The sequence below is a fragment of the Saccoglossus kowalevskii genome, chromosome 4 (assembly GCF_978046115.1).
Source record: "Saccoglossus kowalevskii chromosome 4, keSacKowa6.1, whole genome shotgun sequence".
NCBI classification, from domain to species: Eukaryota; Metazoa; Hemichordata; class Enteropneusta; family Harrimaniidae; genus Saccoglossus; species Saccoglossus kowalevskii.
The window spans coordinates 12580422-12599042 of NC_140644.1; the positions used below are offsets into that span (position 1 = coordinate 12580422).

Below are 18621 nucleotides of genomic sequence, written 5' to 3' on the forward strand. Positions count from 1 at the left end.
CCATCGTTGGCTATGTCAATTTTTTACTTTTTAGACTTCTTGAAAACTACAAGCCTGAATGCTTTGATACATGGTGTATATGTACTTTGGGTAGACCTCTTTTAGATTTGTTCATTTCAATTCTCTAATTTTGATGAATATTTTTTGCTTTGATATTACATATATAGGTACTACATGTGGACCTCTTATAGATTTGTTCATTTCATGATGATATCTTCAATTCTCTAATTTTGGTGAATATTTTTGTAATTTTGGTAAAAAGTGATATTTTCGACTTCTTGTTGAAAAGTCTGATTGATTACTATACATATTGTTCATTTTCTAATGATATTTTCATTTCTTTAATTGAAATGTGCATTGCTAACAGCGGGGCTATCTCAGCCGACAGGCTGCTTGTTATACAGGTACGGTATACATTTCCCAGCATTTATTCAATTTATATCCTGATTCTGAGAGTCTGATATTCACCAGTGTGGTAAACCCATAACAATCGAGTCTAGTTTTCATTATGTAGTATAAATGTATTTTTTCCAGCAAACTTTGACAAATAGTTTTTACCAAAACTGTGAGTATTATTAATATAATTTCCCTCTATGATTGAGGGACTGTGGTCGAATGTTAGATTTTGTGCATGTCTCTCTCAAACGGAAGGTCAAGTGTATTCCCCACAAACACTGCTATGTCCGTTCTAGAGAATTAAACCAAATGTTTTTGAAAAATCAATGTAAATGCATTAATTATTCACTGGGTTTTAATTTATCTATTTTTGCTGATAAGTAAAATCCACTAAATTAAATCTACATAAACATGTAATATAAAACTTATTGTTTCCTTGACAAATTGGTGAAATTAAAACACAGTGAATACAGTAACAGTTATTACTTTGTAGCCATTATGACATTAATTCCACCCCACAGTATAGTTCACAAATCATGGGAACCACAGTTTCACTATGCTTTGTCTTTTTTTAACTTCCTTTGTAGATTGTACAGACACTAACATCTTCATTATTTAGTTTTGTTTGATATTGCCTTTGATATATGGCCTAATAAAGTTTGCAACTTGGGGTTTATTTTCATAATGTCAGCTGTGACTAGTCATTAATGTTGTAAAACAGCTGGCCTGAGTCATATGTTGGTTCATACATGATAAGTGTAGGTTATAAAGTAGTTACGCAATAGCCGTGTTCATGTTTATACCGGGGGGGGGGGGGGGTAGCAGTAGCTTTGGCTAAAGAACGCCCATCTTGTTAAGAATATGCAAATCAATATAAATAAATAGAAATGGTAAATCCGTAGACATGGGCAAGGTGTAAAATGTAATAGATAGATATTTTATTTGTCACAAAATTTAGCATGAATGAAAAAAAACATACAATAAATCAATGGTCAAGAAATAGGCTATTTTATTCGCCCGTAATTTGTACAAAGATGTTATTTTTTGGAAGCGTATAAAGCACTATTCAAATTAAATGTCCCATGCAATTTCCAATTTTGATTCTTAAACTCAAATTATCAAAAATATTATGAGTATGTAAAACGTAACTAGGAATTTGTTTTATCTGTAAAGTGTAAAAGCCTATTTTTTACTGTAAACTTAAAATGCCATCTTTATTTCCTGTAACCTGTACGAGCTGTCCCCCTTGCTCTCCCTCTTTTAACGACAGGGGTAATATTTTTTACCTCCATGTTCTACAGTTATAAAACCATACCAAGGCAAATTCAGAATTGCAGATTGCAGAATAACTGAAAGTACTACATGATGTCATCGTCAGTTCATTTTCTTTGCGATAACGATGTTCCTAGATGTTCTTGCGTTGTTTGCCATTTTAAAAATTGCATATCGAAATGAATTGTTATTATAGTAAATCTTGCAAATGGACGTTCAATACAATGGTCATTCGGATGCTTAGGGACTGTGGCCAGTGCTAAGCGTTCGCGCTCCATTTGTTAGCCCGTGCTCAAGATCTGGACTGGGTCTTAAAAAACGATCAGATTTAACCCGTATTTAGCGTTTATAACCCCATGCTAAGCGTTCACGCTTTCTCTTCGTTTTATTTTACTTCTATAGTTTATATGCATGTGCTTGAATAATTGTACACAAATGTCGTCTTGACTTCATTCTCATGTCATGGAGCGCATGCTCATGCCAAGTGAAGTGATAATGTAACCTTCAAAATTTACAACTGTTTGCCAAATCATTGTCCTCAAAGTTAATTCAAATTGGCTTTACAATTATAACAGATCGTTTCAGTACTAGTATTCGACTCTATCTTGACTATCTTGACACAGCATGGATGTATTTACCTCCATTCTACAGTCTCTTGTTTGTTTGTTTTTTACTAAAAAAACAACAACTATTTCATGAGTGTACAAATACCATGGTAACCTGGCTTTCACAATTTATACTCTGGCATTATATTTAATTTTATTCATAAACAAAAATCACCGACAAACAAGAGATTGTATGTCCAGGCTCTACTTGGAAAGTATGGGCTGGAAGTGCAAAGTTTGGATTATGGTAATCCACTTTTAGTGTGTAACTGTTAACGTTAATGCTCATTATTTAATTTGTTGAAGCAGTCTTGATACGCGCCTTTAATATTTATATTGTCAGTGTGAATGAAATATGTTAGTAATGTGTAGGCGTTCGTATAAAAATTGGAGTGTCGCCCACCATTATTGTTTCCATGGAATATCCAATTTATTTAGCTTATATTTACTTGTTCGATAGTCGCATTCAATTTTACCTACTGTAAAAGAAATAACCGTTGTACAAAAACACTGCATGTTGTGTTTTATTATGTTTTTCATCGTTTCTATTTGGACTTCAATTCTAGTATCCATCTTTCGTGTATTTGTTTGCTTGTTATTATTGCGGATAACTTAACTACTCTTAGTACTGCTGCGCTTACGAACGACACTGTCACATGAAGGGAAAATCCGCAAATCGATTAATTTATATTCGGCATTTGACATCAAAATAACTGGCCATTATAACATAGAGGGTAATGGCCATGGCCACTTAATCTTATATTGAATTAGAAGACACGGTAAAAAACGCATGATATTACTACATATAAAAGAAGCTTTTCAAAATATAATTGAGTTTCATCCCCAAATGTATTGATGGCGAGTGTCTTCAAAATCGTGGTTCATCGTGCAAAATAGATTGTTGAAGTGATTATTTTTTTTTATGAAATATATGTATATTTTAGGCAATTCCATGACAGGTTCGTGGATTTAACTAAAAACGACAATCCTGGAATAATGCGACACCAATGTTAACTCTACATGGACGATCAGAGTTTTACAACACTTAATAACAATACGAACAAATGCATGTATATCATAGAACATGGTAAAACTCTTGCACATAATAAACATTGGGAGGTCACCAACTTTCTGTTGTTACTACGTTATACTAAAATATGTTTGAATATTTAGAGTAGTAACCAAAATACATCATGAATATTAACTTTTGAAATATAATTGTTGGTATGTATTGGTTCTTAGACATTTCAGCTTTGTCGTCCTATACTTTGTTTAGTAATTCGAACTTCCCAGATTGCGTAAAAACGGATAGTTTCGCTATTTGCTTATTGTGACACCCTCAAATCGAGTCATTTACATTATCAAAAGTCAACAATGGTTTAGTCCCCTATTTTACGCTACGACTCGAATTTTTTATGCTTCACATGTTATTTACCTTCAATTATGTTTTGGTGGTTATCACTCTCGTTCCTGGTTGTGTATAAGATTATATATATATATAATTTTAGATTGGACATGTATCCCGTTTGGGATACATCAATGACAGCTTTTAGGTTAAAGATATACAAGCTAAAAATTAAAGATTATAATACCAATTTATATTTGCGCAAGTAGCCCGAGCACTATACATTTCATCGACCCATCACGGTTTGTTCATCTGAATATTATTTATAATGCAGACCATATAAGACAATATAACTTCGATATATAACCCCCCCCCCAAAAAAAAGCTTAAATAGGAGCATTAATATACCTGAGCCAAAGAGGGGGCGATTTATAACTTGCATTTGCGATACATAATTAAACCATTACTCGTATTATATACTGAAAGTATACAGTAATTCGGCGTTCAATGCAAAATGGACTTACCGTTATTCATGGCGAGAACTGGAAAGCTTAACGTAGCTGATGACGTGCGACCCAACGTAGGCACATCAGACCGACAGCTCTATGAACTGTTCTCTGGCTAGAAATGGAGCATCAACTGATCAACTACCAAAACTTTATTGGACCTTTCATCCATGATGACATAATCCAATAAATCATGTTCGTGACATCTGGTCAGTTACGTGTAATGTGTCGGATGACTCATAGCAACACAAGTCAGGGTCGTATTGCAAAATTCGTAATTGAACAAATAATCGTGTGCATCTTGTATTCCACACTTTGTAAAAGTACTGGAAATATTTCCAACTCCATTGAATTTTACACATAAATACGAATATTGATGATTTTTTTGTCATAAATGTGCCATATATGTTGTATCGATTTCTTAGTTGTGATATGTGACTGTTTAATGCAAGCTCGATGAGAAACAGTGACGGCAGGGGTTTTAAGTTCAAATCGAAATTACTTGTCACACGACAAAAATACATTATTTCAGTTTATGTTAGGGGCTCTTAATTGTTATGACAACAGTAGACAAAACAGTAAATGTTAATATTACTTGTTCACGCAACTGAACATATGCGATTATGATTGTGTTTTTTTATGATTATGCCATGTTCAGGCTGCTTCGAAAACCATGTCTGGCAGAGAATCATACAATAGTGTATCACACAGCTGCAGCGTACAGTGATGAACAGGGTTCTCCCACAGCCTGGAATCCAGTCATTCAGAGCACACGTTCAACGACACTCTAGAATGGCCTAAATACGGAGACGTCGTAGAATTCTATTTCGCCACTTATTGGGTACCTCCTTGCAAATAAAAGAGACACCGTTCTGCTAAGAAGAGTTTTATCAGTGACAATGTCCGTCACCACACTGGGGCAATGTGCGCAGTGAACTAATACTAGCATTTTAAGAAATGGGTTTAGTCACGATAGAGCTTTCAAAAAAGATACTAGTAATCATAACCTCATTTTTCACGGCCGTCCGCGAGGTTTTAGGCTAATGCCTGTTTCAGCGATAACTATCCGAAATTGTGCGTTTATTTTCCAATGTATGTGGTTCTAGTAATAGCATGGAAAGCTGAACACGTTGAAGTTGAATATTGATGTATTTTTAGAACAATTCTATAGAGCACAATGTTAAAAGGAAAAGGCACAATATCTCCGCCACACGACTCATGATTTAAGTATTGTAAACTGACAAAATAGCAAATACCCACTAAAATACAAATATCATTTTCTCTAAATTAGGCTGGTGACCTAAACCTTTCAAAATCAATATAAATATATTGCCCGGGAGTCAAATTTATTGGAAAATGGATAAATTCATATAATATGAGTAGGCCTCTATCATAAAAGTGTTTTACGTCGCGTCTACGCATATACGGTGTAATAAGAGTAAGTATATTTTTTCCCAAAACGCTAAGATTAACGCAAAAATGGCTATAATTATAGCATTTCCAAGTCTTAATTTCTATTGTGTAAATTTCCGTGTGCAATATACATAATTTCCACTCTTACAATTATCTTGTAGGTGAAATGCACAATTAAATAGTTGTTGGTCAATTCAAAGCTAATCTACCTAAAGACAGACAAAAAAAGAATGAGATCATGAAACTGAATAAATATTGATGAAGAAGAAATTGGCGATAGCAGTAAGACAGATACATGGATATGTGTAGTTGTAGTCGGATGGTTGAGATGATATACTAGTATCACATGGATGTGTGTAGTTTTAGTCGGATGGTTGAGATGATATACTAGTATCACATGGATGTGTGTAGTTTTAGTCGGATGGTTGAGATGATATACTGGTATCACAAGGATATGTGTAGTTTTAGTCGGATGGTTGAGATGATATACTAGTATCACATGGATATGTGTAGTTTTAGTCGGATGGTTGAGATGATATACTAGTATCACATGGATATGTGTAGTTTTAGTCGGATGGTTGAGATGATATACTAGTATCACATGGATATGTGTAGTTGTAGTCGGATGGTTGAGATGATATACTAGTATCATATGGATATGTGTAGTTTTAGTTGGATGGTTGAGATGATATACTAGTATCACATGGATGTGTGTAGTTGTAGTCGGATGGTTGAGATGATATACTAGTATCACATGGATGTGTGTAGTTGTAGTCGGATGGTTGAGATGATATACTAGTATCACATGGATGTGTGTAGTTTTAGTCGGATGGTTGAGATGATATACTGGTATCACATGGATATGTGTAGTTTTAGTCGGATGGTTGAGATGATATACTAGTATCACATGGATATGTGTAGTTTTAGTCGGATGGTTGAGATGATATACTAGTATCACATGGATATGTGTAGTTTTAGTCGGATGGTTGAGATGATATACTAGTATCACATGGATGTGTGTAGTTGTAGTCGGATGGTTGAGATGATATACTAGTATCACATGGATATGTGTAGTTGTAGTCGGATGGTTGGGTGATATACTGGTATCACATGGATATGTGTAGTTTTAGTCGGATGGTTGAGATGATATACTAGTATCACATGGATATGTGTAGTTTTAGTCGGATGGTTGAGATGATATACTAGTATCACATGGATATGTGTACTTTTAGTCGGATGGTTGAGATGATATACTAGTATCACATGGATGTGTGTAGTTGTAGTCGGATGGTTGAGATGATATACTAGTATCACATGGATGTGTGTAGTTTTAGTCGGATGGTTGAGATGATATACTAGTATCACATGGATATGTGTAGTTTTAGTCGGATGGTTGAGATGATATACTAGTATCACATGGATGTGTGTAGTTTTAGTCGGATGGTTGAGATGATATACTAGTATTACATGGATGTGTGTAGTTTTAGTCGGATGGTTGAGATGATATACTAGTATCACATGGATATGTGTAGTTGTAGTCGGATGGTTGGGGTGATATACTAGTATCACATGGATATGTGTAGTTTTAGTCGGATGGTTGAGATGATATACTAGTATCACATGGATATGTGTAGTTTTAGTCGGATGGTTGAGATGATATACTAGTATCACATGGATATGTGTAGTTTTAGTCGGATGGTTGAGATGATATACTAGTATCACATGGATGTGTGTAGTTGTAGTCGGATGGTTGAGATGATATACTAGTATCACATGGATATGTGTAGTTGTAGTCGGATGGTTGGGTGATATACTGGTATCACATGGATATGTGTAGTTTTAGTCGGATGGTTGAGATGATATACTAGTATCACATGGATATGTGTAGTTTTAGTCGGATGGTTGAGATGATATACTAGTATCACATGGATATGTGTACTTTTAGTCGGATGGTTGAGATGATATACTAGTATCACATGGATGTGTGTAGTTGTAGTCGGATGGTTGAGATGATATACTAGTATCACATGGATGTGTGTAGTTTTAGTCGGATGGTTGAGATGATATACTAGTATCACATGGATATGTGTAGTTTTAGTCGGATGGTTGAGATGATATACTAGTATCACATGGATGTGTGTAGTTTTAGTCGGATGGTTGAGATGATATACTAGTATTACATGGATGTGTGTAGTTTTAGTCGGATGGTTGAGATGATATACTAGTATCACATGGATATGTGTAGTTGTAGTCGGATGGTTGGGGTGATATACTAGTATCACATGGATATGTGTAGTTTTAGTCGGATGGTTGAGATGATATACTAGTATCACATGGATATGTGTAGTTTTAGTCGGATGGTTGAGATGATATACTAGTATCACATGGATATGTGTAGTTGTAGTCGGATGGTTGAGATGATATACTAGTATCATATGGATATGTGTAGTTTTAGTCGGATGGTTGAGATGATATACTAGTATCACATGGATATGTATAGTTGTAGTCGGATGGTTGAGATGATATACTAGTATCACATGGATATGTGTAGTTTTAGTCGGATGGTTGAGATGATATACTAGTATCACATGGATATGTGTAGTTTTAGTCGGATGGTTGAGATGATATACTAGTATCACATGGATGTGTGTAGTTTTAGTCGGATGGTTGAGATGATATACTAGTATCACATGGATGTGTGTAGTTTTAGTCGGATGATTGAGATGATATACTAGTATCACATGGATATGTGTAGTTGTAGTCGGATGGTTGAGATGATATACTAGTATCATATGGATATGTGTAGTTTTAGTCGGATGGTTGAGATGATATACTAGTATCACATGGATGTGTGTAGTTTTAGTCGGATGGTTGAGATGATATACTAGTATCACATGGATATGTATAGTTGTAGTCGGATGGTTGGGGTGATATACTAGTATCACATGGATGTGTGTAGTTTTAGTCGGATGGTTGAGATGATATACTAGTATCACATGGATATGTGTAGTTGTAGTCGGATGGTTGAGATGATATACTAGTATCACATAGATATGTGTAGTTTTAGTCAGATGGTTGAGGTGATATACTAGTATCACATGGATACATGTATGTGTAGTTGTAGTCGGATGGTTGGAATGATATACTAGTATCACATGGATATGTGTAGTTGTAGTCGGATGGTTGAGATGATATACTAGTATCACATGGATATGTGTAGTTTTAGTCGGATGGTTGAGGTGATATACTAGTATCACATGGATATGTGTAGTTGTAGTCGGATGGTTGGGATGATATACTAGTATCACATGGATATGTGTAGTTGTAGTCGGATGGTTGAGATGATATACTAGTATCACATGGATATGTGTCGTTGTAGTTGGATGGTTGAGATGATATACTAGTATCACATGGATTTGTGTAGTTGTAGACTAATGGTTGAGGTGATATACTAGTATCACATGGATATGTGTAGTTGTAGACTAATGTTTGAGATGATATACTAGTATCACATGGATATGTGTAGTTGTAGTCGGATGGTTGAGATGATATACTAGTATCACATGGATATGTGTAGTTGTAGTCGAATGGCTGAGGTGATATACTAGTAAAACATGGATATATGTAGTTATAGTCGGATATTTTGGCTTTTACACCTTAGTGAGTATGTCACAGTGTTCACAAAGGTGCACGAGCTACTGCCTCTTAAGAGAAAAATAACATTGTGAATAATACGTACTCTGAGGTTAGTATTAAAGCCAATCCGCGTACTAGTATTTTGCAGGGGCTTCTTGTCCATATTCTCTAAACCGTGGCGAATTTAAACATTAAACTCAATGGTTAGTTTACGCATCTTCTGAATGTGAACTCCAACACAGTTTTGGTTCACAGTCCATTCGGCAGTCAACTGCAAGTAAGTTATGTGACTATGAATTTCATTCAGCCGTAATGAACAAGCTAACTTCAAGTTGAAATCGCATTTAACGGTAGAAGTATGATAATTCTTAAAACATCTACATTTCTATGAAAGGCCTCAGTACTCTGTATTGTTTTTTATGTAATTGCTGTCTTTTCTGATATAGTAGTAAGTGCAATTTATATTTCATTAAATGAGTAAAACAAAGACGTGGAATTCATCATCTCAACTAAGTATAATAATTTGTCAAAATAGTAATAGAAAATAATATTTATTTGACATTTTCCAATTTCATTTAATATACTTATTAGGCAACAGAAAGACAGACAATATGCAGGGTTACATCCTTAAATAACGATTCACCGTGAATGAAAGGGGTTCACTGTCAAGTTGAAGCTACATGTATTGGAGAGGAATAGGTACATTCTGCGCTACGGAGTTCTTTTTTTGAATTATCTAAGCCCTCTTTTTAGTGACATGTAGAACTATGTATTCTTATGACAACACATTTCCATCAAAATTTTAATATCCACTAGTACAATGTACTCAAAATGGAGTTCTAATACCTTTCCTAATTTAAATAAGAAGTGGAGTTTAGAACACGTATTTAAACATGCCATCTTACATATTTCGACATAGATTTTGCAAATAAAACATTCGCTTGAATGGTATCATCACATTGGTGTCATTTGAAATAAAATTGCACTCGGAGAGCATTTATAAAGCGTTATTCGTGTACTGGAAAATGTCATTCTCTGTAATAGCACAAACTGGGACAAAACGTGAGACTGTGAGTTCTATATAAGTTTGTTGTTGCGTAAATAATTACATTTCAGCATTAAAACATGAAACTTACTGCTAATGTCCATTCAATGGGTCAAGTAATTTTTTTAATCAATGAAGACGAATCATGTATATTTTATTTAATATATTGAGAGTATACTGTCACCCAGATTATTTGGAAATCTAAACACTGTTTTTCAAAGCTAAATTTAGGTAACACCGCAGTTCTCGTCAACCCACACATTTATAATTATAAGCGAACACTGTTTTATTTTAGAATTATTTTGCGAGCATCATTATTTATTGTCATCAGTACTCTGCCAGGACGTACATGACTCTATACGTATGTCCCTCTCCATGACCAACTTCGACAAAGTATCGACAAATCTGATTGTTGAAAACATCACTACCGGTAAATTCAAGATTACCAACTGGAACTCGAAGGCCTCAAAACACATTCTGTACTCATGAATATAACGGCACACGGTGTTTTAATCAGTCGCATTATCGACTGTTACATCGCGAGTCATCGAATAGTAGCACCGCAAACCACGGCTTATTAAATAACCAAACACTCCCTTGCTCCCGGCCCTTGCTGCTTCGGCCCACAGTCCCTCTATCTGACTGTGTACGACCCGAGTCCACGTCGCGAGCTCAGTTTTTATTTACGAAATACGAAATATATTTATACTAATGGCCCCGGCATCGTTTACTTATAATGTACCACCATTGAACAATCAATACGTCACTTCCTGAGTCCTATTCGTGAGGTCGTATCTGTGAGGTCCTATTCGTGAGGTATATAGCGTGCGCATACATCAATTGAGCCAAACACTATGCAACGCCACCAACGTCAGCGATTTTTATCCCCCCTTGACCCCAGGTGACCCCGGCCTCGTTACGCCGGCTAAACTGTGAACTGAGGTGAGGTTCTGTGCGCATACATTTTGAGAACTGTGACGTCAGGCTCCGAGGGACTGTGTACCAATTGATATCGTAAGTTGAAGTGTTATGTAGTCATGATGTCACGTGTATGTTTTAGATTATGGAAAATGTGTGTGCCACGTAATTTCACGGTCTCTCATACACGGTACGAGGTTTTACCAAGAATTCAACACGTTCTGTGCCAACGCATATTGCACGGCAATTGTGATATCCCAGAGTTCAATGCGTTTTGTACCATCCAATATACACTTTATCTCCGCACGAGGGCGCAATTTCAAATTGAAAGAAAAACTAGCATACACGCTATTACCATTCTATGACCTCAATTGACCCACCAGCCTCATTCCCAACTTGATACTGGAATTCTCATTTTTTTGATGTATTTAAAGTTTTTTACCCGGATCGTTTTAACCATTTCAATAAATAGTTATAGACTATAATTGATTATGCGAAATTACTGCATTTTTGGTGGTTTTTGGCCTACTCCTTTCACTGTTATGTTAGAATTACCGCGAGAGTGCCTCCTATGGATTGTCAACATGGCGGCTCACAAAGTTACGTTCGGTAAGTCCTTTTTTTTACGTTTTACACACAAAAAAAGCAATTTTTAGAAAATAACGTTCGATTTCTTCAATTATTGGCGCCTTTTTTGTTGCAAAAATGCTGGTCGTGAAAATGAAAAACGTAATTTTGTTGAGGATTTCGAGAGCTTTACAACGATATGTAGATCGACCATATACACGTTATGTCCCTCATAGGAGTAGTGAATAAAGTGTCATAATGTATTTTGTCATTAATTTGCATACCATATATTCACTATTGAGATAATATATACACTATTGAGATACTATCGGTATAGGGATAAAATGAACATTTTCCATGTATCTGTTTTTGATACCAATGCATTTCATTCGTTTCTCTCAATATTATTTTCTGACATATTATTCATAATAAATTATGTAATATTAAAGTGAGAATATACTAAATATAGTTAATAACAAATGATTTTCAAAAAAAATGTGTCACGCCCCCTCCACTTGCCACATTTCTCCAGTAAACGTGACACACATTGATGTGTTTGAAGTTGAAGAATTAATACCTAGAAAATAGTGTCATTACAAATTTGACAATTTAGACTGACTTTAGAATAGTTTTACCAAGTGTAAATAATAATTTATTATTATGACAGATTTTTTATATTAAATATTGAGATTAGTTTAATAACAAATGATTTTCAAAGAAAATGTGCCAGGCCCCCTCCACATGCCCCATTTTTTACAGTCAAAGACTTCATAGAAAATGGTGTCATTACAAATTTGACAATTTAGGCTGACTTTGGAATAGTTTTACCAAGTGTAAATAATAATTTATTATTATGACAGATTTTTGATATTAAATATTGAGATTAGTAATGCATCTTGTGTTTTGTTTCAGATCTTTTGTGCTGAACTTACCATGGACAGTTTGCATGTGACGAGTGATACCTGGCTTGATTTTATATACAACATGGAGATGTGATGCACATAGTGTGCATTTGTATTCCTTGTGTGTGCCAAATAAAATTTCAAAATGTGATTCAGCAGAATCCAACAAATTCACTTCAATGTGTTCAGTGTATTTAATTTCAAATGCTAGTGAAGCTGCTTCAAGTTTCTTATCAAGTTTGTTAAGATCATCCTTTTTAGTAACTTGAAGTAACTTTGCTGAATGATTTGCTTCATTAATTTCAACCTTGGTATCAAATTGGTACCAGTTTTGTTTCATATTGCTTCACATCATATTTTTGATCTTCAGATAACTTTGCAAACTTTTGTATAAATTTCAGTTGTTGGTCGATCTTTTGAGCCTCGTTGAAGAGCTTGTCAATTAGTTTACTCACGTTTCTCAATTTAGCATGAAGGTGATCCATAGTGTATTCATTTATGGGGTCATACTTTATAAGAGGATGATTACTCTGACCATTACTTTTTTCTTCTGCCCATGAATTCATATCCGCAAGAGTGATAGACATATCCCATTCATGATTTGGATTGTGACATTTATGAACTGTAGCCAAACATAAATTGCAGAAAAAAATGGTACTCTTTCTCTGCAAGACCAAACTTTTATACTTTTCATCTCGTTCCAGTTTTCTACAGTATTTCATCCCCTTTATACAATGTTGGGCAAATTTTTCAGTGCATGCCAGAACAGGAAGAATATAAACTTCTATCAGTGCATCACTCTCTGGGACATTTATAATGGCAAATGGAATGCGGCTTGCATCAGAAGACTGGATTTGGATTTCTCCATACTTCATTACCATTATATTTTATCAGACGTATAGCACCACTGATGGCAAATACTTTGAAATTTTGGGACATTCCCTTGAAATCTTGGAAAGTGTCGCCACCCTCACCTACAACTACATGTATTTCTAACTTCTGTCTCTCATTTTCATCATCAAGGTCATAATCCAATTTCTTTTCAGTCAATATGTTGAGGACACTTCTCCAAACCAGGCCTTCAATATCATGAACAAACCAGCCCTTTTTATTTTGAGAGGCAGTTTCTGACACCATAGTGTGGAACCGTTTCAAATTATTTCACAAAGTGGTTAATTTGAGAATTCTTGAAACATTTTCTTGTGTTCTCAGACATTTCTCTGAACCATCATTGTCAGATTCAGATAGACCGCCCCCTAGATGGATAAATATGTGCTTCAGAATCATTCCATAATTTAGTGTCATTTGTAGTCTGATCTAATTTCTGGGAAGATGGTGCTGCTAATAAAGCCAATTTAACAGAAGGAGGCAGAATATCTTATGTAATGGCTTCCTTGAAAAATGATACAGATAATACTGATTTGGCAATGTTTTATCTTTATTTAATCGTAATTGCCAAAGGGCACTCTCATCAAATCCAGACAACTTTTCACCTACTGCCTGGTGCTGATTTAAGATTTTACTGATGTAGGCTTGACTTTTAGTGGCTTTCTTAGAAATTGCTGATCTTTTCGAGCTAAATAGAACTGCAAGAGAGACTTCCAAATATTTCTTTGAATCATCCCATTCGTGACCCTTTTAATTTTCCAGCAAATTTCTCACCACTTGTCTTACTTGAGATGGCTCTTTTTGAATGATCAAATCGTAAAGTTGCCCTATTTTATTAGCAACGAGTGATCTCGCCTTCATCAGCTTAAATCTGTGAAAAGCACGGCTGGCAATAGAGCTTGCCGTCATTCCCATAACGAACAAATCATTCGACGCGATAGCATAAAATCGCCTACAAACCATTCGAAGTGAGCACATCATTTTAACTTTCTCGAACTGTGAACTATAGTCATCACTGTCATTAAATCAAAGAAAGCTTAGAAAGAACTCCCATGTGCTGAGAGTATTGGAGACACATTAAATATAATTCGAAATTACTTAGCTGAAAACTAATTATGCAAATCAGAAAATTAATATGACCAGATTTGAGTGTAAAACTAATGAGGTCTGCGCAATGTAACAGAAAATCTATGTCTCCAAGTTTAATTGAAATGTGATTAGAACCAAAAAATTATGAATTATTATGCTTATTAGGGAATTAATATGAACAGATTTTTACCCCAAACTAATTAGGTTTGTACATTGTCCTAGAGCATCTTTGTACTAAGTTTCATTGAAATGGAATAATTAGTACTGTGAAAACTCCAAAATTTCGACCCCTCTAAAAATTCGACTGCCTATTTATTTGCCGGGTTTCGGTGTTTTATTTACCTCCAAATTTTCGACTCCACTAAAAATTGCCGACTCATTCTTATTCGAAAATTGCGACCAGTTTTAGTTTTCCCCCAAACGAAAAAAAAACCGATGTGAGCGTTCAAACGGGACCTTCCTCAAAGGCATGAATCCGGGTTTCTGATTGACTGAGAGATTTTTATTTTATTGGTAACGAAAATATATTCTAAATAAACGAAGTTTCAAATAAAAACGAACACAAAAATCTCGGCATGCTGCGTTTCTGAATTGTTGATTATTACTGTACTCAGTAGTGATTATAATAATGTACACAAAATAAATTTGTTGAATGGTTATGAAATACAAATAAATGATGTTTTGTTTTGCTTGTCATAATACTCACTGATTGATGACTTTGTTTAGATTTTGAGTTACAACTCGGCCACGACCTTTGCTTTTACTGTGAAACATGAGGAAGTTTACGTCAATTGACGGACATTGCATTTTTTAAAAACTAATGAAGCACACTGTCTATCAACCCCATTTTTTTTTGCTGATTTCTATTCTGAAAAATTCGACCATCCGAAAATGCACCTTAATTTTGACTCTAAAAACACGTCACATTTCTAACACCAATTATTTAAAACCGGTCGAAATTTTGGAGTTTTTACGGTACTTTAGATATCAGTGTGAAAGCTTAAAATTGGTTAATTATGCAAATTAGGTAATTAATATGTACAGATTTTAACCCACAATTATTCAGGTCTGTCTATTGTCCTACAGCATCCATGTACATTCATTGATATGTGATGTATAGTACCTGAGATATCAGTGCGAAAGTTGGTTAATTATGCAAATTAGGTGATTAATATGCACAAATATTTACCGGAAACTAATTGGGTCTGCATAATTCTAGATTCATTGAAATGTGATGATTAGTACTTTAGATATCAGTAGAAAAGCTGAAAATTAATTATGCAAATTAGGTTATTAATATGCACAATTATTTACCCTAAAGCTAATCAGGTCTCTGCATAGTCCTAAAGGATCTATGTACCAAGTTTCATTGAAATGCGATGATTAGTACTTGAGATACCCGTGGAAAAGCTGAAAATTAACTAATTATGCAAATTAGGTGATTAATATGCACAAATATTTATCGAAAACAATCAATCTCTGCATAGTCCTTGAGTATGTAAGTACCAAGTTTCATTGAAATGTAATGCTAACTACTTATATCAAATGCTGAAAATTAATTAATTATGCAAATTAGGTAATTAATATGTACTGATATTACCATAAAAACTATCAGGTCTGTGCAGTGTCGTATGACATCTATGTACCAAGTTTCATTGAAATGTGATGATTAGTACTTGAGATATCAGTGGAAAAACCGAAAATTGACTAATCATTATGCAAATTAGGTAATTAGTATCCACGGATTATTACCAAAAACTAATCAAAACCTAGCATTAGTTCAGAGCATCTATGTACCAAGTTTCATCAAAATCCAATGAGTGGTTGTTTAGATATCAGTGGAACAGTCATGGAACCACTAAAAAATAGCTAATTATCATGCAAATTAGGTAATTAATATGCACGGATTTTTACCAAAAATTAATCAAATCTGCGCATATGTTCAGAGCATCTATGTACCAAGTTTCATCAAAATCCAATGAGTGGTTCTTTAGATATCAGTGGAACAGTCATAGAACAGCTAAAAATTAGCTAATTATCATGCAAATTAGGTAATTAACGAGCATGGATTTTTACCAAAACCTAATCAAATCTGCGCATTGGCCCAGAGCATCTATGCACCAAGTTTCATCAAAAACCGATGTATGGTTCTTGAGATAGCAGTGGAACAGTCGGACACACATACACACACACATACACACATACACACACACATACACACACACATACACACATACACACATACATACACACACACATACACACATACAGACACACTAACTGCAAAGACTCCCATTTTGTGCTTCGCACATGGGAGTCAAAAAGCAACAAAACCTGAATATTCGAGTCAAAATCTCGGAAGAAAGATCAGAAAGCGAACGACCTTGTGTGCCGACGGACAACATCGGCGATCGAGTGAGCAGTTGAAGCCAATTTCCCACGTAATTTTGCGGCTAAACTTGCCTGCTTGACTCTTTTGGATACTCTTAGCATGATTGTGTAGGAATACATCCAGAAAATGTGATATTGGTACAATAAATCGCACGATAAGCACATGGAAGGCTGACCCGGAAACAACTCAAGCGCTAAAAACGGTTTTTGCGCAGAACGATGCCAGAATTTCAGTTCTGCGCATAGCAATATGCGTTGGTACAGAACGTGTTGAATTCTGGGTAAAACCTCGTACCGTGGAGCAGAACTGAAAATTCTGGCATCGTTCTGCGCAAAAACAGTTTTTAGCTCGTGAGTTGTTTCCGGGTTCGCCTTCCATGTGCTTATCGTGCGATTTATTGTACCAATATCACATTTTCTGGACGTATTCCTACACAATCATGTCAAGAGTATCCAAAAGAGTCAAGCAGGCAAATTTAGCCGCAAAATCACGTGGGAAATCGGCTTCAACTGCTCAGTCGATCGCCAATGTTGTCATCGGCACACAAGTTTGTTCGCTTTCTGATCTTTCTTCCGAGATTTTGACTCGAATATTTGAGTTTTGTTGCTTTTTTAATGACAGTGATGACGATAGTTCACAGTTTGAGAAAGTTAAAACGATGTGCTCACTTCGAATGGTTTGTAGGCGATATTATGCTGTCGCGTCGAATGATTTGTTCGTTATGGGAATGACGACAAGCTCTACTGCCAGCCGTGCTTTTCACAGATTTAAGCTGATGAAGGCGAGATCGCTCGTTGCTAATGAAATAGGGCAACTTTCCGATTTGATCATTCAAAAAGGGCCATCTCAAGTAAGACAAGTGGTGAGAAATTTGCTGGAAAATTTAAAGGGTCACGAATGGGATGATTCAAAGAAATATTTGGAAGTCTCTCCTGCAGTTCTATTTAGCACGAAAAGATCAGCTATTTCTAAGAAAGCCACTGGGAGTCGAGCCTACATCAGTAAAATCTTAAATCGGCACCAGGCAGTAGGTGAAAAGTTTTCTGGATTTGATGAGAGTGCGCTTTGGCAATTACGATTAAATAAAGATAAATAATAATAATAATAACTTTATTACACTACTATGCCATCAGAGGGCGCAGTATGGTAAGTAAAATACAAATCATAAGAAAAAATACAGTAGCTAGACTATAAGATAAAATTAAAAAATAAAGCATTTGCCAAATCAGTATTATCTGTATCATTTTTCAAGGAAGCCATTACATCAGATATTCTGCCTCCTTCTGTTAAATTGGCTTTATTAGCAGCACCATCTTCCCAGAAATTAGATCAGACTACAGATGACACTAAATTATGGAATGATTCTGAAGCAGAACACATATTTATCCATCTAGGGGGCGGTCTATCTGAAACTGACTATGATGGTTTAGAGAAATCTCTGAGAACACAAGAAAATGTTTCAAGAATTCCCAGATTAACCACTTTGTGAAATAATTTGAAACGGTTCCACAATATGGTGTCAGAAACTGCCTCTCAAAATAAAAAGGGCTGGTTTGTTCATGATATTGAAGGCCTGGTTTGGAGAAGTGTTCTCAACATATTGACTGAAAACAAATTGGATTATGACCTTGATGATGAAAATGAGAG

General features: G+C 35.2%; 1 protein-coding gene and 1 long non-coding RNA gene across 2 annotated transcripts in view; one reads left to right on the forward strand and one right to left on the reverse strand.

Moving 5' to 3' along the window:
• Positions 1-18621, reverse strand: part of LOC144344222 (uncharacterized) — an 80577-nt gene that overhangs the window by 29145 nt on the left and 32811 nt on the right. The gene's annotated exons all lie outside the window — the stretch shown is intronic.
• The window catches only part of LOC100378457 (N-acetylglucosamine-6-phosphate deacetylase-like), a 50754-nt gene continuing 43250 nt past the window's right edge, over positions 11118-18621 (forward strand). Inside the window, exon 1 of the mRNA XM_085497796.1 lies at positions 11118-11232. The gene's annotated coding sequence lies outside the window, so the exon portion shown is untranslated. The remainder of the gene's footprint in view (positions 11233-18621) is intronic.